Consider the following 20,101-nt stretch of genomic DNA (forward strand, 5'->3'; position numbering starts at 1 on the left):
CTGGGTAACAGGAGAGGAAGGGAGACTACTTTTTCATTTAGTCATTCAAATAGATATGCAATGAAACATCATGGTTTTAAATCATGTTTCCCTTAATGGCATATAATGTTGAGTATTTTTTCATGTGTTTATTTTCTATTTGTGTATCCTATTTAGTGAAGTGTGTGTTCAAGTCTTTTGCCCATGTTTAAATAGAGTTGTTTTCTTTTTGCTTTGTCTTGGGAGTTCTTTATATATTCTGGGGATAAGCCCATCCTTTTTGAGTATGTTATTTGCAAATACTTTCTCTGAGTCTATAGCTTGTCTTTAATTTTTAAACAGTATTTTTACAAAACAAATGCTTTTAATTTAATTTAATTTAGTTTAATTTTTTTAAAAAAGATTTTATTTATTTGATGGAGAGAGAGACAGTGAGAGAGGGAACACAGCAGGGGGAGTGGGAGAGGGAGAAGCAGGCTTCCCGTGGAGCAGGGAGCCCGATGCAGGGCTTGATCCCAGGACTTTGGGATCATGACCTGAGCTGAAGGCAGACGCTTAATGACTGAGCCACCCAGGCGCCCCAATGCTTTTAATTTTAATAAGTCCAATTTGTCAACTTTTTCTTTTGTGAATTGTGTTTTTGGAGTCATCACCAAGAATTATGTGTTTAATTCCACATCATGAAGATTTTCTCCTATGTTTTATTCTGAAAGTTGTATGGTTTTAGGTCTATGATCCATTTTGAATTAGTTTAGTATAAGGTGTAAGGTGTAGGTTGATATTCTTTTTTTTTATATGGATGTCCAATTGTTCTAATGCCATTTGTTGAAAAAAAACTATCATTTCATTGTTAATAGCTTTTGTGTCTTTGTCAAAAATCAGCTGGCCATATTTGTGTTGGTCTACTTCTGAAAATATGCTGCATGAAATATGTGTGTACTCCTTTGCCAGTACAATTGTCTTGATTACAGTAGCTATATCATCAGTCTTAAAATTGGATAATATGATTCTTCCAACTTTGTACTTGTTTTTTAAAATTATTTTGTTCTTTTTCTAGTTCCTTTGCCTTTCCATTTAAATTTTAGGATCACTTGTCTATATCTACAGAAAAAATTCCTGCTGGGATTTTAATTGGAATTCTGTTAAATTTATAGGTCAATTTGGGAGAATTGATATCTTTATTATGTTCAGTTTTGCAATTCATGAACATGGTATGCCTCTCCATTTATGTAAGCCTTTTAATTTTTTTATCAGCATTTTGTAGTTTTATCTTGAACATGTTTTGTTAGTTCATACTTAATTATTTCATGTCAGTGAGCTTTTGTAATGATATTTAAAAATTTTTATTTTCCAGTTCTTTATTGCCAATATATAAGATATAACTGATTTTATTTATTTTTTTAAAGTAACCTCTACACCCAACATGGGGCTCAAACTCACAACCCTGAGATGAAGAGTTGCATGCTCTACTGAATAAGCCAGCCAGATGCCCCAAGATGTAACTGATTTTAATGTGTTTACCAGATATTCACATGCAAAAGAATGGATTTGGACCCCTATCTCACACCATACACAAAAATTAACTCAAAATGGATCAAAGACCTAGATATAATAGCTAACACTATATAACTCTTAGAAGAAAATATCTTCATGACCTTGGATTAGGCTTATTAGGTATGACACTAAAAGCACAAACAACTAAAGAAAACTAGATATGTTGGACTTCATTTATATCTGATAAGGGTATAACATCCAGAAAAACCAATTGCAGCAACATTGGTGTTTCAGAAGACACAAGTAAGAAAATGAAAAGAGGGGCGCCTCACTGCCTCACTTCTGGGCACATGCATTCACATGGAGGCAGCCAGAGAACAGGCCATGGTCCACAGTGATTTTGTTGACGAGGTGCTCCTTGTGGTGGTCCTGGCAGCAGTGGGATCCTATCTCTGGGCCAGAGCAGTCCAGATTCACTGGCCCCTGGAACTCAGTGATCTCAAGCCTGTCCTGCTAAGTGCTCAAGATTTGAGCTGTTCTGCATCCACAGCAAGACATGAGAGTTCCTGGCATAGGGTGTATGCTGCCACTGACCCTGCCTTGCCTTGGAGTCCTTGAACAAAATGGTCTGTGTCTTCTTGGGGGACAAGGACCTTTTGGGGGAGCTGTCAGGGCTCAGCCTAGGCCAAGGAGAAGGGTGATGGAGAAGTGTAGTGTGGTGATGAGGAGAGAATGGTGGTGCAGAAGAGGGTGGGGTGAGGAGGGGGTGGGAATGAGGAGGGGGGAGTAGGAGGAGTAAGGAGAGAGAGGGTGTAGGGATGGGGAGAGGGGAGGGGTAGAGACTGTGGTGAGGAGAAGGTTGGGGTGAATAAGAGGGTAGGACTGAGAAGGGATAGAGGAGTGTGTGACAAATGCTGTTAGATTGGGGGTGTATTTTCAAGGTTACTAAAAAACATATACCCAAGTCATTGAATTTATTACTTAAGATTAGCTAAATTTATTTAAGTAAAAGAAATGAGTCCATTTAAAAATTATTGAATGAAGGGGGGTGCCTGGCTGGCTTAGTTGTAGAGCATGTGACTCTTGATCTCGGGGTCGTAAGTTCAAGGCCCATGTTGGTTGTAGAGCCTACTTTAAAAAAAATTATAGAATGGAGCGCCTGGGTGGCTCAGTGGTTAAGCGTCTGCCTTCAGCTCAGGTCATGATCCTAGGGTCCTGGGATCGAGCCCTGCATCAGGCTCCTTGCTCAGTGGGAAGCCTGCTTCTCCCTCTCCCACTCCCCCTGCTTTTGTTCCCTCTCTCTCTGTGTCTCTCTCTGTCAAATAAATAAACAAAATCTTTAAAAAAATTATTGAATAAAGAAAAGTATAGCTCATGGTGGATAGAAAAAAATTCTGAATACGATGTGTGAATGATTAATGCCTGTGTAAAAGATTAAGCGGTTTTGGGGTCAAACTGCATGACATATTTTTGCTCTTCCACTTAAAAGCTTTGAAACTTTGACTAGTCCCTCTTATCTTCCATTTCTCTATCTGTAAAATGGGGTTAAAAATGTATCTGACAGTTATTGTAAGGACTAAAGGGGAAATTTGTAGGTGAATGTGCTGAACTCATACTTGTGATCCATAAATGGTAGTTCCCTTCTACTGACTAAAGACCATCTTTTTTTAAAGATATTACTTATTTATTTGAGAGAGAGAGAGCGCAAGCGAGCACAGAGGGAGAGAGAAAGAGAAGCTCACTCCCCACTGAGCAAGGAGCCTGATGTGGAACTCGATTCCAGTACCCTGGGATCATGACCTGAGCCAAAGGCAGACGCTTAACCAACTGAGCCACTCAGGCGTCCCTGACTAGGACTATCTTGAATGAATCTTTGAAGGCGATAGCTCTGGCCTTTTCTCTAGGATAGCAAAGTCAACTTCTTTTAATCTACAAGCTTCTCCTCTGTCACTTTATTTTCCTTATAATTTACGTTTGGAAAAACCCAGACCATTTGACCTGTAGAGAGTCGATACTTCTGGTGTGGTCGGACATGCTCCTCTCTCCTAGATGCTTTCTGAACATTGGCAGCTATATCTAGAGGCTTGATCAGGCTTAGTTTTAATCCCTTTGGCAAACTATAGATGATGTTATCTACTTTTATCAGAGGCTTGTTATGTCCGGTTGTCTCTTTTTGTGTGTGTGATGCTTGCAATTGTTAGTGCTCACCGCCTAGATCATTAATTTGGGGTTGCAAAATAATGACATGCTATATCTATATAATTTTTAAATTTCTTTTTAATTTATTTGTAGGAATGCTTCTATATATAGATGTTTCCTCCTATTTGGTTACTCAGTGGTGCATTTTGTTTCGAAAGGTTAGATAAATGTTTGATTCTTTCTCTTTATCAGTTCTCAAGGTAAGAAATTTTCTCTCTCTCACCTCCGAATATGATTGGGTAGTTTTTAAAAAACGTATTATGGGGCGCCTGGGTGGCTCAGTTGGTTAAGCGACTGCCTTCGGCTCAGGTCATGATCCTGGAGTCCCGGGATCAAGTCCTGCATTGGGCTGCCTGCTCAGCAGGGAGTCTGCTTCTCCCTCTGACCCTCTTCCCTCTTGTGCTTTCTACTCTCATTCTCTCTCTCTCAAATAAATAAATAAAATCTTTAAAAAAATGTATTATGAACTCATGTCTTTAAGCATATTTAATATGTTTTATTCTATTTTATCTTTTTAAAAAGATTTTATTTATTTATTTGAGAAAGAGAGTGTGAGCGAGAGAGACCACAAACTGGGTGAGGGGCAGAGGGAGAAGCAGACTCCCCCATGGGAAGGGAGCCCAACATGGTACTCAATCCCGGGACCTCAGGATCATGACCTGAGCCGAAGGCAGACACTTAATGGACTGAACTACCCAGGCGCCCCATGTTTTATTCTATTTTAATTATTAATCTTATTGAGGCTCAAATTAAGTTCCAGATAAGATTCCTCAGGAAGGCCTCATGGGGATCATAGTCCCTGACTTCTTCCTCATTATTTTTTTTTAAGATTTTATTTATTTATTTGACAGAGAGAGACACAGCGAGAGAGGGAACACAAGCAAGGGGAGTGTGAGAGGGAGAAGCAGACTCCCCGCTGAGCAGGGAGCCTGATGTGGGGCTCTATCCCAGGTCCCTGGGATCATGACCTGAGCTGAAGGCAGATGCTTAACAGCTGAGCCACCCAGGCGCCCTGACTTCTTCCTTATTGCTAATAAAGTTCATTTGTGCCCTTTACACTTGAAAATAAGTTTTGCAGCATATAGAAGTCCTTGACTCACATTTTTCGCCTTGTATATCTTAAACATGTTTCTCAATTTTTTTCCTGCATAGATACGGGGCATAAAGTGTTGCTGTCAAAAATTCTGGTGGTAGTTTAATACTGTCCCTCAAAAACATCTGCTTTTTTTGCCTAGATGCTAAAAGGCCTTTCCTTTAAAGTTTAGTAAATTTTTTTTTGAGAGAGAGAACACGAACAGGGGGAGGGGCAGAAGGAGAGGGAGAGAATCTTGGGCAGGTTCCACGCCCAGTGTGAAGCCCCACACAGGGCTCAACATGGGAATTGATCTCACAACACTGAGATCATGACCTGAGCTGATGTCAAGTCAGTCGCTAAACTGACTGAGCGACCCAGGAGTCCCTAAAGTTTAGTAATTTTATTAGTTTATGCCTTGATGTTGGTTGTTTTGGGTTCACATTCTCAGGTAAGTGGTGTGCTCTTTCAATATGTAGCTTGAAATCTTTTTTTTTTTTTTTTTTGGTAAAGCTTTCTTGAATTATGGTTTTTGGTATTTGTTCTATTTACTTTGGTTTTCTTCAGGGGTTCTTTGGTTTTACTTTGGTTTTCTTCAGGGGTTCTTATTATCTTCTTAGTGTCACAGCCCTTTTACTGCTGTCTGTCTTGTTTTTCAGCTACATAGCACCAAAGCCTGTGCAGTCCATTAATGCTCTTCCTATGTGGTTTGACCCATGGAGAAGTATTTCGCTACAGGAAGTGCAGATACTTTGGTCAGCCTCTGGGATGTGGATGAGTCAGTGTGGTACAAAGCATTTCTAGGTAAGCAAATCTGCTAGTACTTTATTTATTGGATAATTAGTTTTATTCTATCCTGGATGCCTTCTTCTAATTCTTTATGCCTTAGGAATTCTAATGTGTCCTTTTTGCACCCTGTATTATGGGCCGGATTGGTCTGTGAGGACCATCAATTTTAGCCATGATGGGAAAATTCAGGCATCAACATCAGAAGATCATTTTATTGATGTTGCTGGAATAGAGACAGGTGACTGAAACCCCCACTACCCTAAGGAGAACTTTGTATCTTTCATCCTTGGTCATCAGGACTTACCAAGAGTCATATGTTTTCATCTCTGCACATTGCTACTTCAGCAGCATTAGCATGAAAGAATTTGTCTCCTTAAGACAGGTTTATGTTATGACTGTCACTGCTAGTAATAAGGGAGCAGAGTTTGAAAAGTATCAGGTATCAAGGAAAGTTATTTATGAAAAATATTTTATATTTTAATAACTGAATTCTTCCATTATAAAGACATTTTTTAAATACAGAGGAGTAGGAGAAATGAAGACTTACCTGTGGTATCATCATCTATAGACCATCTCTAGTAATGTGTATTTTGTTTGATTTTTTTCCTATATATAAACCTAAACAAATATATTCCTCACATAATTTAGGGAATTATCAAAATACTTATGCTTTGCTTAAAAAAAACAACTCTAAAACAAAACAGAACTTGAAAATGGAAAATTGAGAGAAGAGTATTCATTTTACAAAAGAATTCCCTCAGACTTTTATTTTTCAATACGGCTTTATTGTTTTAGGGAATGTTATACTCTTAAAAAATTTCAAACTATATTTAAAAATTTTTAATAATAAAAAACTTGAAATTCTTATATTTAAGGTTAATTACTGTTGGGATACAGCTAATGCATTGCTTAGAGACGAATCTATAGCTGTAAATATCTATATTGAAAAGAAGAACAATCTCAAGTCAATAACTTAATCTACTTTAAAAAACTGGAAAAGAGCAAAGTAAACCCAAAGTAAGCAGAAGGGAGGACATATTAATGAGTAATAGGAGTAAATGAAATAGAGAATAGAAAAACAATAAAGAAAACAAAGAAAACAGAAGTCTGTTCTTCAAAACAAAGTTGACAAAGTTTTAGCTAGAATGACCAAGCATAAATGAGAGAAGATCAAGTTACTAACATCAGAAATGAAATTCCGGACATTACTACTGACAGTATAGAAATAAAAAGAATTACAAGGAATACTATGAAACAACTGTATGCCAACAAATTAACTAACGTAGATGATAAGTTCTTAGAAACATGCAAACTACTGAAATTGATTCAAGGAAAAATAGAAACCTTGAATAGACGTATAACAACAAAAACATTGAATTAATAATCAAAACCTTCCATAAAGAGAAACCTACTTCCAAATGGCCTCACTGGTGAGTTCTACCAAACATTTAGGAATTAACATCAATTTTTCCCAAACTCTTCTGAAAAATAGAAGCAAAGGGAATATTTCCCAACTCTTTCTATGAGGCCAGTATTACATGATACCAAAGCCAGAGAAAAACACCACAAGAAAGGAAAACTATTGACCAATTTCTCCTGTGAATCTAGATGCAAAAATCCTCAACAAAATACTAGCAAACTGAAAATAGCAATGTATAAAAGGATTATATCCATGACTAAATGGGATTTATCCCAGGAATGCAAGGTTTGTTCAACATATGAAAATCAATCACTGTAATACCATATTAATAAAATCAAGGTCAAAACCCACATGATCATCTCAGTAGTTTCAGATAAAGCATTTTTCTTGTATCAATCTTGTGCAGTGAGCATGTCTTCATATGTTATTTTAAGTAGTAGAAATTATATTTGCAAAAAAAATTATATTTGCTCATTGTAGCACATTTAGATATGCTGATAGATATAAAGAAGAAATTAACAATTACCCACCGCTCTATAACTCAGAATTGAGATAGGGAAACTGAAGGGACTCCATTTTGGAAAGGCTCCATCTCTACTGTTTCTCTGCTAGGCCCCATTTACTTATGTTCTATATTTCATCTTGCATCTGAGTAAACCAAAGAAGCTATGTTCCCACTCTGAGGTGGATGCAAGAAAGTTAATCATTCTCTGAGTTTTGTCATAGGCCCCCATACACCTGATAACTTCTAAGAAGAATCAGGTCCTGAGCATGTTCCAGGACATTAGCTTTGAACAAACCTCAGTTGACATGGGTGTCAATACCCCCTAACTTCGGTGATTTATGGAATAACAACTATTGTTCACCTGACATTTGCCTTTGATTGGACCCTACCCTGGATTCCTGAAGGAACACATACCCTGGATCCTTTTCCAATATAAACCCCTAACCCCAAGTGACAGGGAGACTCACTTCTCCCTTTCTGAGTCTCCCAGCCACTTTGTCTGCTATATTCTATCACTTAGCTATTCAATAAACTCTGCTCTCACTTCCTCCTGGCTTGTATTTGATTCTATCCTATGGGAAACCAAGTATCCTCTTGGCTGGTTCTGTGGGACCTGCTCTGGATCCTTCGACCTGGCCTGCCTATGTCAGAAGCATTAAACATTTTAATATATTTTAATTTTTTTCTGTATATGTATTTTTGATGTAGTTGGGATCATATAGTAGATAAAATTTTATATCCTGCATTTTTTAACTTAACAGCATACTATAAACATTTTTCTATTTTAATTTTAATCATAAACCTGATATAAAAAACAGCTGAAGGAGTAATAGCTTGGGGAAAAATCATATATTATTTCAATGAACCAAAGAAATAAAATATTGGTAAAAAACAATCTATTTGCAAGGCAGTGTGGTTTAGTGGAAAGAAGTATGTCCTTGGAGGCAGATGGAACTTATTTCAGAATGTTGGCTCCACTACAAAGTATGACCTTAGTTAAATCACCTATTTATTTATATAGTGAGATTGAAATTAAAACCTTACCAAACACTAATTAAAGAAAGCCTGGACAAATATGGAAACATATTGTGTTCATGAGTTGGAAGACTCAATATTGTTAATTCTCCCTAAACTCATCTAAAGATTGATTGATTGATTGATTGATTGATTGATTTAAAAAGATTTTATTTATTTATTTGAGAGAGAGCAAAAGTGAGAGAGATCACAGAGGGAGAGGGAGAAGCAGACTTGTTGCTGAGCAGAGAGCCCCAATGGCTTGATCCCAGGATGCTGAGATCATGACCTGAGCCAAAGGCAGACGCTTAACGACTGAGCCACCCAGGCGCCCCTGACCTAAGGATTTAAAGCAATCCCAAGTCCCAGAAAGCTTCTTCTATATAATGAATATTTATGCTCCCAACTCTCCCACAATTCATATGTTGAAACCTAATCCTCAGTGTGATGGTATTTGGAGGTGGGGCCTTTGGGAAGGGATTAGGTCATTAGTGTGGAGCCCTCATGAATGGGATTAGTGCCCTTACAAGACACTCCAGAGAGCTCCTTTGCCTCTTCTGCCACGTGAGGACACGGCAAAGAGACAGCCGTCTATGAAACTGGAAGCAGCTTTCACCAGACGCTGAATCTACAGGTTCTTGATATTGGACTTCCCAGCCTCCAGAGCTGAGAGAAATACATTTTTGTTGTTTGTAAGTCACCCGGTCTGTGATATTCTGTTAAAGCAGCCTGAAAGGACTAAGACAGCTTCTTTGTAGATATAGCTGATTCTAAAATTTATATGGAAAGGAACTAGAAAGCCAAAAGAGTTTTGAAAAACAAACAGTTGGAGGATTTCACTACCTGTTTTTAGGATATACTGTAAAGCAACGTTGTCAACACAGCATGATATTAGTAAAAGGAAAGTCATATAGACAAGTGAAATATATATACAATATAAAATCATAGAATCAACAGATTTTTGACAAAAGTGCAATGGCATGGTTGAAAGACCTAAACGTGAGACAGGAGTCCATCAAAATCCTAAAGGAGAACACAGGTAGCAACCTTTTCGACCTTAGCCGCAGCAACTTCTTCCTAGAAACATCGCCAAAGGCACGGGAAGCCAGGGCAAAAATGAACTATTGGGATTTCATCAAGATAAAAAGCTTTTGCACAGCAAAAGAAACAGTCCACAAAACCAAAAGACAACCGACAGAATGGGAGAAAATATTTGCAAACGACATATCAGATAAAGGGCTAGTATCCAAAATCTATAAAGAACTTATCAAACTCAACACCCAAAGAACAAATAATCCAATCAAAAAATGGGCAGAAGACATGAACAGACATTTCTCCAAAGAAGACATCCAAATGGCCAACAGGCACATGAAAAAGTGCTCAACATCACTCGGCATCAGGGAAATCCAAATCAAAACTTCAATGAGATACCACCTCACACCCGTCAGAATGGCTAAAATGAACAAGTCAGGGAACGACAGATGTTGGCGGGGATGTGGAGAAAGGGGAACCCTCCTACACTGTTGGTGGGAATGCAAGCTGGTGCAACCCCTCTGGAAAACAGTATGGAGGTTCCTCAAACAGTTGAAATTAGAGCTACCGTTCGATCCAGCAATTGCACTACTGGGTATTTACCACAAAGATACAAACGTAGGGACCCGAAGGGGTACGTGTACCCCAATGTTTATAGCAGCAATGTCCACAATAGCCAAACTGTGGAAAGAGCCAAGATGCCCATCGACAGATGAATGGATAAAGAAGATGTGGTATATATACACAATGGAGTATTATGCAGCCATCAAAAGGAATGAGATCTTGCCATTTGCAACGACGTGGATGGAACTGGAGGGAGTTATGCTGAGTGAAATAAGTCAATCAGAGAAAGACATGTATCACATGACCTCACTGATATGAGGAATTCTTAATCTCAGGAAACAAACTGAGTGTTACTGGAGTGGTTGGGGGTGGGAGGGATGGGATGGCTGGGTGATAGACATTGGGGAGGGTATGTGCTACGGTGAGCGCTGTGAATTGTGCAAGACTGTTGAATCACAGATCTGTACTTCTGAAACAAATAACGCAACATATTTTAAGAAAAAAGGAAAAGAAGAGGATAACAGCAGAGGAAGAAAAGGGGAGTATGTCAGAGGGGGAGACGAACCATGAGAGATGATGGACTCTGAAAAACAAACTGAGGGTTCTAGAGGGTAGGGGGGTGGGGGGATGGGTTAGCCTGGTGATGGGTATTGAGGAGGGCACGTTTTGCATGGTGCACTGGGTGTTATGAACAAACAATGAATCATGGAACACTGCATCAAAAACTAATGATGTAATATATGGTGATTAACATAACAATAAAAAAAATTAAAAAAAAAAGTGCAATGGCAGTCCAATGGACAAAGGACAGTCTTTAGCAAATGGTGCTGGACTATCCACATGCAAAAAGGTGAGCCTTGACCTACACCTCTGTTGCCTACAAAAATTAACTCCAAATGGATGATAGACATAAGTGTAGGAGAGAAAACTATGAAGCTCTTAGAAATATAGCAGAAAATCTTTTTCCTGTTGAGTTAGGTAAATATTTCTTAGATAGGGTAACACAATTATTGATCCATAAAGTAAGAGTTGATATATTAGACCTAGTGAAAATGAAAAACTCTTGCTTTGCAATAACACTGTTAAGAGAGTAGAAAACCAGCCCCATATTGCGAGAAAATATTTGCAAACACACATAAGAAAAATCATTTGTTTAAAGTACATAAAGAACTCTCAAAAGTCGGGGTGCTTGGGTGGCTCAGTCATTAAGTGTCTGCCTTCGTCTCAGGTCATGATCCCAGAGTCCTGGGATTGAGCCCCGTGTTGGGCTCCCTGCTCAGTGGGAAGCCTGCTTCTCCCTCTCCCACTCCCCCTGCTTGTGTTCCCTCTCTTGCTTTGTCTCTCTCTGTTAAATAAATAAATAAAATCTTAAAAAAAAAAAAACAACTCTCAGACTCAATAAAACTTTACCAAACCAATTTAAAAAGTGGGCAAAAGATTTGAACAGACTTTTCAGGATAGAGGATATAAAGATGGCAAATAAGCAACTGAAAGGTGCTCAACATCATTAGTAATGTTTAAAACTACAATGAAATATTACATACTCATTAGAATGGCTAAATTAAAAAATACTGACAACACGAAGTGCTGATGCTGAGTAACTGGGACACATTTCTCGTAGGAATGCAAGAGGGTACTGCCATTTTGGAAAACAGCTTGGCAGTTGTTTCAACAAGTTAAACATATATTTATCGTGTGACCTAGAAATTCTACTTCTAGGGATTTATCCCAGAAAAATGAAAACTTATGTTTACACAAACATCTCTGTGCACGCGCGCACGTGTGTGTGTGTGTGTGTGTATGTGTGTTTATAGCAGAGTAACTCTACAGTTGTCAAAAACTGGAAACCACCCAAATGTCTGTCAGTGGATGGATAAACTAGCTGTGGTATATTCACACAGTGAAATACTACTTAGCAATGAAGAGGAATGAACTATCGAGGCACACAATGACATGGATGAATCTTTGGTGTGTTAGTTAAGTGAAAAAACCTTGTCTCAAAAGGTTACATAATATTTTGTGAGTATGACATTCTGGAAGAGGGAAAAAATACAGGCACAGGGACCAGATGAGTGGTTACCAGGTGTTAGGGTTAGGGGTTTGAATACAAAGGGTTATCTGCAAGGGAGTTCTTTCCTTGGTTGAGATTATTCTATATCCTATCTGTGGCAGTGGTTATAAAAATACATGCATGTTTAAAATCTCATAGAACTATACATGAAAAAAAGCTAATTCTACTGTTTGCAGTTAGAAATTTAAAAAGAAAACTGCCTTTCTGGGTTGTCATTGGCATTCAATAAAATAGAATTAATGTGATTCATAAGGGGTGCTTCACAAACATCAGCTGCTCTTACTGTTTTCCCAGGAAATAGAGAATCGGGGTTCAGAGCATAAGCTCTTAAGTTAACTGGCCTACATTCAGGTCTTGCTCTGTCACCTACTGGCTTGTGCTCTCTCTCTGTCTCAGTGTTCTCTGTAAAATGAAGTAATGTTGTCTCTATCTTATAGAGTTATTAAGCAGGTTAAATCAGTTAATGTAGGCAAATACTTAATGCACATTTTTATTATTAACATAATTTATTGGTTTTTCTGTGTTGATTTCCATAGAGACAAGCTGAGAAATGTAGTGTGGGTCTCTGACCATGGTGCCCGTTGGCACCCCAAAAGGCCTCTGCTGGTGTTTGCCAGTGATGACAAAGATAGTAAATATGGCAGCATTCGGGCAGCAGGGACTGTGAAGCTGTTTGGGCTTCCTATTGACTCCTGATGGGAGGCCCTGATGTAGAGAGAAAAGGTGCTTGTAGAGGCCTTCCTTTGTGTTATTTGATCTGTTCTCTTGGAGTTGGTGGGCATCTTAAGTATTTATAAATTAGCTGCCTGAATATCTTTTCCAGGAGTAGGAAATTGCCAACTTCCTGTTTCCCCAGCCTGAGGGAGGCCCCTCGCTTGAGAACGGTGGCATAAAGTTACTGTGGGATGATTGGCCGGCTGCAGCATTAGGTTCTGATTGAGGACCACTTGAAATTCTATTCCGGGGTTTTGAGAGAGTGGTTTTATTAGTGCCTCTGACGTCTTTCCTCAGAAGTGATTTTGTTGGGCTTGCTACTGCTTGCATGTATCAAAGTTTAGTAGAGTGGGTAGGTAAGGGGAGGCATAAGTGTGGAGTTTTTAAAATTAAAAAAGATATACTCAAAATTGTATATGTTATAAAATATACACTATATATAAATTTAATAATTATAGAAATATAAAATATATAATATATATAATTTTGAGAATTGAGCATTTAATAAAATTGACCCAATTCTTTTTTAAAAAATTTTTTATTGTTATGTTAATCACCATACATTACATCATTAGCTTTTGATGTAGCGTTCCATGATTCATTGTTTGTGCATAACACCCAGTGCTCCACGCAGAATGTGCCCTCTTTAATACCCATCACCAGGCTAACCCATTCCCCCACCCCCCTCCCCTCTAGAACCCTCAGTTTGTTTTTCAGAGTCCATCGTCTCTCATGGTTCGTCTCCCCCTCCAACTTACTCCGCTTCATTCTTCCCCTCCTGCTATCTTCTTCTTCTTTTTTTTTCTTAACATATATTGCATTATTTGTTTCAGAGGTACAGATCTGTGATTCAACAGTCTTGCACAATTCACAGCGCTCACCATAGCACATACCCTCCCCAATGTCTATCACCCAGCCACTCCCTCCCTCCCACCCCCACCACTCCAGCAACCCTCAGTTTGTTTCCTGAGATTAAGAATTCCTCATATCAGTGAGGAAAATTGACCCAATTCTAAGGCTTTTTAAAATTTTGTCATTACAGGGAGATTTTGTGGTTTTGCATTTTTTTAATTTTTTATTTTTTTTAAAGATTTTATTTGTTTATTTGAGAGAGAATGAGAGAGAGAGCACATGAGAGGAGGGAGGGTCAGAGGGAGAAGCAGACTCCCTGCTGAGCAGGGAGCCTGATGTGGGACTCGATCCTGGAACTCCAGGATCATTACCGGAGCCGAAGACAGTCGCCCAACCAACTGAGCCACCCAGGTGCCCGTGGTTTTGCATTTTTAAAAAAATTTTTATATTTATTTATTTACTGAGAGAGAGGGGCAAGGGGGAAGGGCAGAGGCAGAGAGAGAGAGAATCTTAAGTGGGCTCCATGCAGGGCTCAGTCTCACGATCCTGAGATCATGACCTGAGCCAAAGTCAGATATTTAACCAACTGAGCCATGCAGATGCCCCTACATTTTTTTTTATATCAGAAATAGAGTTTAAAGATTACTATAATTCTGTCATTAATGTTGTAACCAAGAACTCTGTGGAATGCATGAAATGTGAAATGAAGTACATGGGCTATAGCAATCCTTAAAGTTATCAGTTGTTTATGTGTGTGTATATATACCAGGACTCATTCTATAAGGGGTTTATGGTGGCTTATGATAAACACTGAGAAAAGTAGTAAAATATAAATAAGAAATATAAAATCAAGGTAAGATAAATACAAGTTAGAATAGAAAGTCAAAACTGGGGCAGGCAGAGAAATTGAAGAGAAGTATACAAAGAGTTAAGGACCTAATTGAATGATTGAATTAAAAAATTGGCTCTGAAAAAAAATAATAAAAATTTGGCTTTGAGTTCCCCTGGCAAAGCAAAGAGGGTATAAGCCAGTTAGCTAACTCTTACTATTAAAAAGAAAAATACAGGGTGCCTGGCTGGCTCAGTCAGTGGAACATGCAACTCTTGATCTTGGAGCTGTGAGTTTGAGCCCCATGTTGGGTGAGAGATTACTTAAAAATAAAATCTTTAAAATAAATAAATAAATAAAAAGAAAAACACATACCAGTTCCTAAGAGAAAGCAAAGCTTTTGTTATCTCTTACCTCCAAAAGAAATGGTCATGTAGGTTTGTTTATTTTTTAGCATTTTGGCATATAAAAGAAACCAAAACCAAAATATGCATAAGTGAAGCTTGAGAAAAGTTTGAAAAGGAAGGTAAGCAAAAATAAGACAAAAATCATAGCTCTATGAGATAACCACTACATTTTAGTGTATATCCTTTTAGGACTTTTCCTGTGCTCATATTTGCATATAAAAATATATATTGGTTTGTTTTATCTTCATAAAAATCTTTTGAGGGGTAGACAAAGCAAGTATGATAAGATAAATCATGGGAAGTATTCAATACAATTGTAAGCAATTATTGTAGCCAAAATATAAGCAAAATCCAGTAACTGTTAATAGATCATTTGCATTTATTGGGCATGTCTTATGTGCTCAGACTGTAATAAGCACTTTATATAAGCTGCTACCCATTTGTCCCAACAGATCTCGCTCAAACTCAATTATTATCACCATTTTATGGCTTTGGAGAAATTCAGTAACTCAAGGTTACACTGTAAGTGACAGTATTCAGAATCAGGTTTCTCTAAAATCATTTTCTTCTTTTTAAAAAAAAAAGATTTATTTTGGGGCACCCCTGGGTGGCTCAGTTGGTTAAGTGGCTGCCTTCGGCTCAGGTCATGATCCCAGGGTTCTGGGATTGAGTCCCGCATAGGGCTCCCTGCTCTGTGGGAAGCCTGTTTCTCCCTCTCCCACTCCCCTTGCTTGTGTTCCCTTTCTCGCTGTCTCTCTCTCTCTGTCAAATAAATAAATAAAATCTTAAAAAAAAGATTTATTTTTTTTTGAGAGAGAGAGAGCATGGAGGGGAGGGGCAGAGGTAGAGGGAAAGAGTCTCAAGCAGACTCCCCACTGAGCATGGAGCCCAACACTGAGCTTGATGCAGGGCTCAACGTGGGGCTCAACATGGGGTTTGATCCCATGACCCTGAGATCATGACCTTAGCCAAAATCAAGAGTTGGACACTTAACTGACTGAGCTACACAGGTGCCCCCAAATGTCTGTATTCTTCTATTGCAATGCGCTAAGCTGTCTCTGCAAGTATGGCCATTCTCATTTTACAGATGAGTAAACCATGGCTCTGAGAAGTTGACTATTGGCCCAGGTTAGTGAGCTCTGGAGCCATGTCTCCAGGCTGAGTACTGACTTTGCTCCTGCCCTGAGAACAGCTCCTTCCCACCTTTCCTGAAGAATGTTGTAAACTAGCTCACTACCACTTTATGTTGGCAGGATATTGCTGTTCAGATGTTGGGGGAGCACTTATTCTCATGTTTCTGTGAAAGGTCAATGAAAGGAAACTGAGATGTTTTGGTTCTTGCTTTTTTTTTTTTTTTTAAAGATTTTATTTATTTATTTGACAGGAGAGAGGGAACACGTACAAGCAGGGGGAGCAGCAGGCAGAGGGAGAAGCAGGATCCCCGCTCAGCGGGGAGCCAGATGTGGGGCTTGATCCCTGGACCCTGGGACCATGACCTGAGCCTAAGGCAGACGCTTAATGACTGAGCCACCCAGGCACCCCTTTGTTCTTGCTTTTGCAGTTATCCACCATTCTGATGCCTGCTGTTGCTGCATTTCTGTGTATATCCCCTTGGCACTGGGAGATGCAAAGGGTGTAACCAAACCAAAGGAGAGTTTGTCTTGCTGATGAGCAGCAAGCCAATTTAAAAAACAACAACAACAACAACAACAAACTGACACTGAGCTTTTGCAGTACACAAAGATAGGCTTATTTATTGGTGTGGCACCTCCCAGAACAGTCCCAAACTCCCCAATGGCTTGCAAATGAGGATTTTTAAGGGTAAAAGTCAAGGGTAAGGGCTTGGGGTCATGGGTTCTTCTGATTGGCCAGAGATTGGGTAAACTTCAAGATTGATTGACTTGTCTTTCTGGTGCTAGTGTATTTTGTTTCATCAAGATTGTGGTCGGGTGGTGAGTGGTTCCTTTCCCTGTTGGGTTGGCAAAACATCTCAGCAATGTGTGCTATTTTTGTTAGCAAGCACAGAGGCCCTTCACCTTTGTGACTATGATGACTGTGCAGCCTATTTTATTTCTTATTCCCTTGGGCTACATTGTCATTCTCTTAAGCAAAGCATCCTGTGTTTTTTCCCAATAATCTTTAACTATGGGCTATGTGGCTTTCTGCAGACTTAATTCTGTTGGTGGTTTCAAGGGTTTGGTCCAGGTATTATTTGATCTATTAACAGCAATTTCCCATCAATATGGATTCTTTTATTTTCTTTTTCTGGATGTGTAATTGGCAAAAGTAGCAAACCTTGTCCCTTGTCACTTAAGAAGAGATCCATCACCTTTAACTAAAGGAGCAATTATAGCAACAGGAAAAAACATTTTTTAAAAGATTTTATTTATTTATTTGAGAGAGAGAGAGAGAGAGAGAGAGAGCATGAGAGGGGAGAGGGTCAGAGGGAGAAGCAGACTCCCCCCTGAGCCGGGAACCCGAGGTGGGACTCAATCTTGGGACTCCAGGATCACAACCTGAGCCGAAGGCAGTTGCTTAACCAACTGAGCCACCCAGGCATCCGCCAACAGGAAAATTATTAATACACACATCAGTGAAGAAAGCCTCAGCTTGTGGCTGTCAGGGTCAGGGTCCACCACCTCTTTCTTTGCCTACAGAATCCTAGGTGGCTTGATATGCAGCCCTCGAGAGCAGCCAAGAAAGAGTTTGGAGCTTGAGGCTCTGCCAGAGAAATGCTATACAGTGACTCAGACTCAGAACTCTACAGTTTGGTCAGTTGTCCAATTTCTTTACAGTCACATATTGCTATTTATTCATTTATTTTATTTTTAGAGAGAGAGTGTGCAGTGGGGGGGGGGGGGGTGGAGGAGGGAGGAGCAGAGGGAAAGAGCCCAGGAAGGGGGCGGATGAGAGATTCTTAAGCAGGCTCCCTGCTGAACATGGAGTCCGACAAGGGCTCAATCCCATGATCCTGAGACCACAACCTGAGCTGAAATCAAGAGTCAGACGCTTAACCACCCAGGTACCCCACATCTGGCTATTTATTGATTGGTCACCCTAGGCATATCCTATCATTTCTCCTCTAAATTTTTAGCTAGTAAGCTAGGAAGGATGGCATTTTGTTTTGTTTTATTTTGCTTTGTTTTTTGGTGTTATTCCTAGTCTTTTGCTGAGACCCAAGTATCTTTGTAGCCTAAAATCCAGGGAAGGATGAACCCATTTATCATGACAAATATTAGATGTAAGGGGGGCGCCTGGGTGGCTCAGTTGGTTAAGCATCTGCCTTTGGCTCAGGTCATGATCCCAGGATACTGGGATTGAGCCCCACATTGGGTTCCCTGCTCAGTGGGGAGTCTGCTTCTCTCTCTCCCTCTGTGTGTGTGTCCTCTCTTGCTCTCACTCTCTCTCAAATAAATGAATAAAACCTCAAATATTAGGTGTGAGATATATGCCTGTGCCTTGTGGATTAGTTCCTTCATGCTAACCTGTGTGGGGATGAAGCTGAGTCACTGGGATCCTGGCAGAGGGCCTGGTGTGGGCAATTGGGAGACCAGAGCAGAGAGGCAGAGTCCTAGCCAGAGGCAGCGACATTCAGTGAGCCTGAAGCAGTAAGTTCCAAGGAGAGCAGGATAAGCTCTCCTCAGTAGAAGAGTGCAGTGTGGAATACCAGCAGAAGAAGCAGGAGAGACCAGTTCTGGGCGGTACTAGAGGAGTGTGTGTGTGTGTGTGTGTGTGTGTGTGTGTGTGTGTGTGTATTATGAGCTGGTTGGGTGTGATGTGTCAGTGGCCTTTTATTTAAGCCCTTACTCCCTTTCCTGTTTCAAAGATGTATTTTACTCCCTAAGGGTTTTAATCACAAAAGGGACCTCGAAATGTCTTCCTTCTTTGGAAGGGAAAAAGCCCATGCACAGGGTTAAAAGGTAAGTCCTATCTTTCAGAAGGGGAGTAGAGATCGCACACCTAGAAGTGCCTTGCACACTCAGAAACACCTATGTGTGGGTAAGTATTGCCTTCTTTGCTCCCTCTGACCCTGCAATAGAGTGAAAAGAAGGCTGGCTTCGTGGGTGAGCGGAACGGGCTTTGAATCCGGTTCCAGCAGTGATGGTTCAGAGTCCACTTTCCTCATCCATAACGTGCGGATGGCAAATCCTCCTCTCCTTGGGTTGTTTGGAGAATCAAAGGACATGACATGTTTGTAAAGGGTCCGGCACAGCCCCTGGCATGCAGGAGATGCTTAGCACATCCCTTCTCCTCAAGGAGGAGCAGCTTCTAAGGAGAACACGGGCTGGCTGCGGAGACGTGGCAGTGGTCTGTCAGCTTTCTTGGCTCTAAATGCCGGAGCTGAGCGAGCCCCGTTCATCATGGACTCTGCAATGATGGGAATGAAGAGAGGAGACTTCTCTGTCACACTCGGGCGTGGTGGGGGGTTCAGAGGAGAAATACTGCATCTGCTTTCTGTTGCAGTCTGTTCGGGGCCGTGATGGCTATGTGTGCACGTGGACACGTGGAGCCTCAGAGCCGTGCACACCAGCGGGGGAAGTAAGAGTAGGAGGAGGGTAAAGCTCCTGTTAGCAGAGAAGCCTGGGAAAGGATTGAAGGGAGAGGAGGTGGACTCAGTGCAAGTCTTGAATACAGAGGGGGTGATTGTCGGGGGGAGGACCTGTGAGAAGGGGTGCTGCAGCTTGGAACAAAGCAGAGGTGGTGGCCGTGTTCTGGGCTGTGGAGAAGGTGGTCAGGTGGAATGTGAGGTGGGGTTTAAGTGACATACACAGAAGATACAGGAAGAGGCCAATTGCCAAGGAGTACAGGCAGCCTCAATAAGATGGAAAAGGCAAGGAAATAGATGCCTCACTGGGCTTCCAGAAGGAACACAGACCTGCCAACACCTTGATTTTAGACTTTTGGCCTTCAGACTATGAATGAATAAATTGGTGTTGTTTGAAGCCGCTGAGGCGTCATTTGTTACAGCCGCAATAGGAAGCTAACACATGCAATACAATTCAGTGGGTTTTTGTATTTTCACAGAGCTGCACAATCATCACCACAATCAATTTCAGAATGTTTTATCCCTCTCTTCCTCAAAAAACTCAACCCATCAGTGGTCAGTACTCTTTTCCACTTGTAGGTACCATGTAGCATTTGATAAGTTTCCTAACTCGT

At 40.2% G+C, this 20,101-nt stretch overlaps 1 long non-coding RNA gene across 2 annotated transcripts in view; it reads left to right on the forward strand.

The window, feature by feature from the left end:
• Positions 1–19,834, forward strand: part of LOC141371880 (uncharacterized) — a 46,372-nt gene extending 26,538 nt beyond the window's left edge. Inside the window, exons 3-4 of one of the 2 annotated variants that reach the window (XR_012377170.1) lie at positions 5,404–5,548; positions 18,981–19,834. This is a non-coding gene — a long non-coding RNA (uncharacterized lncRNA). The remainder of the gene's footprint in view (positions 1–5,403; positions 5,549–18,980) is intronic. The other variant, XR_012377171.1, reaches the window with a different exon arrangement.
• Positions 19,835–20,101: the final 267 nt, after the last annotated feature.

The sequence above is a fragment of the Callorhinus ursinus genome, unplaced genomic scaffold, assembly GCF_003265705.2.
Source record: "Callorhinus ursinus isolate GAN/ISIS: 27379988/994484 unplaced genomic scaffold, GSC_fseal_2.0 scaffold3, whole genome shotgun sequence".
NCBI lineage: Eukaryota > Metazoa > Chordata > Mammalia > Carnivora > Otariidae > Callorhinus > Callorhinus ursinus.